Source organism: Salminus brasiliensis, chromosome 6, assembly GCF_030463535.1.
Source record: "Salminus brasiliensis chromosome 6, fSalBra1.hap2, whole genome shotgun sequence".
Taxonomy (NCBI): Eukaryota; Metazoa; Chordata; class Actinopteri; order Characiformes; family Bryconidae; genus Salminus; species Salminus brasiliensis.
The window spans coordinates 46,181,146-46,183,265 of record NC_132883.1 but is presented as its reverse complement, the minus strand read 5'-3'; the positions used below and the strand labels follow the sequence as shown (position 1 = coordinate 46,183,265).

The window sequence follows — 2,120 nt, the reverse complement described above, 5'->3', positions numbered from 1 at the left end:
GCCAGTGGCCAGACCCTCTACTCAGACCTGCTCTGCTCATTAATAAACAGCTGTCACTCAAACGTGTGGAAGGGTCTTCTGTATTCTCACCTGAACCTGCCAGCCTACACACACCGCACACACACCACACACACACCGCACACACACCACACACACACCGCACACACACCACACACACACCGCACACACACACCGCACACACACCACACACACACCGCACACACACACCACACACACCGCACACACACCACACACACACCACACACACCTTACCCACACCGCACACACACCACACACACACCTTACACACACCACACACACACCGCACACACACCACACACACACCACACACACCTTACCCACACCGCACACACACCACACACACACCTTACACACACCGCACACACACCACACACACACCACACACACCTTACCCACACCGCACACACACCACACACACACCTTACACACACCACACACACACCGCACACACACCACACACACACCACACACACACCTTACCCACACCACACACACACCACACACACCTTACAGCTCTTCAACTGTTAAACATGGGGGTGGATGGATCAGGCTTTGGGTTTGTGCTGCAGCCAGTGGCATGGGGAACATCTCACTGGTGGTCTAGAACCTTCTGCATGAAGAACGGGTGACCTGACCGACCCTCAAACAGGACCTGATCGACTGTGCGCTGCTACAGGAAGAGTCTACGTGCTGTGATACTCGCCTGCCGTAAACAGCGTAAACTAGCCTGCTGGAATGTGGGGTTAGCATAGCTGGCTACAGCAGTGACCAGACTGCACTCAGAGTACAGCCGTAGCCCATCTGATCCCAAACCACCAGACACTCACCAGCGGAAGAGCTGAACTCTGGAAGGTGGGCGTGGCCAAATCAGGTCATCTATTCAGGGTAACAGATTTATTGATTAGGGTTGATTATGGAGCTTTTTCAGATTCTGAGTTCAGCACTGATGAGCTGCAGGACAGCCCACCTGAGAGGGGGTGGAGCTACAGCAGAGGGTTTTTAAGTAGCTGTAGTTAAGGTGCAGCACAGTTAGGACAGCGTCACCATCTGGCAGCCCTGCAGCCCCTCCCACTGAGAGATGTTGCCATAGAAACAAACGCCCCATAGGGTTGCCGTAGTAGGACATATTCGCTTGCATCTCCAGCTTGTTTGTTTATTTGTTTGTTTGTTTAGGTTAAGTTATAGGTTTATGGGAGGCCTGTCCTTTGGCTGCATTCAGAACATAATATGAATATGTAATGTGGATATTTGCATATGTATATGTATATACTTCAGGTGTGTGTGTGTGTGTGTGTGTGTGTGTGTGTGTGTGCTGGACTAACAGACGCAGTCTGCACTGCATTAGTATTCCCATTCTATAGAAGCTCAGTCCCTGTTCCATTTCCCACCCGTATTCGAAGACGAAGCCCCGCCCCATGTGTGCTCGGATTGGCCGTTTGTAATCAAAGCCCCGCCCTTTTCTGCACCAGGATTGGTTGAACTGTTCTAGAACGGCATTTTTTCGAGCCCCGCCCCTCCTACGCTATGATTGGACAGTATTCCATTTTCATTGGCCCAGAATTCTCAGTACTGAAGTCCTGCCCAGCCAACTAGCCAATCTCAGTGCACGTGGGCGTGGTTCTCCGGAAAACGGGTGCGCGCAGCGAGGTCAGAACACCAGCATCCCCGTCTCTCTCTCTCCCTCCCTCCCGCGCTCTCTCTCTCTCGTGCGCGCGCTCGTTAGCCGTTAGCGCTCGAGATTCGGTTTATCCGCAGAAGCGATGAAAGCACCGCGGCGGTGAGGAGCGCGCGCGGGGTATTCACAATCGGTCGCTATTGATCGGTATCGATTGCCATCGTGCGCTGTGGGTTTCGGGCATGCACGCGCTCTGATCTCGCCCTCAAGACGAAGGTGACTCGCGTGCAGTCGGTGGCAATGCAGAGAGGAAGAAGAGCTCATGCGCGAGACGAGGAGCCTCGGTGCGCGTGACAGATCGATCGACTGATTGGAAAGCAAGCAAAAAGCTAAATACAGTGAAAGAGAGAGAGTGTGTGTGTGTGTGTGTGTGTGTGTGTGTCGGGGGGTGGTGGTGGCGCGC

The 2,120-nt window shown here is 53.4% G+C and overlaps 1 protein-coding gene across 1 annotated transcript in view; it reads left to right on the top strand.

Annotated features, from left to right (window-relative positions):
• The first annotated feature begins 1,740 nt into the window (after positions 1 to 1,740).
• The window catches only part of rgs7bpa (regulator of G protein signaling 7 binding protein a), a 7,183-nt gene continuing 6,803 nt past the window's right edge, over positions 1,741 to 2,120 (top strand). The window contains exon 1 of the mRNA XM_072681182.1: positions 1,741 to 2,120. This exon is cut by the window's right edge and continues 136 nt beyond it. The gene's annotated coding sequence lies outside the window, so the exon portion shown is untranslated.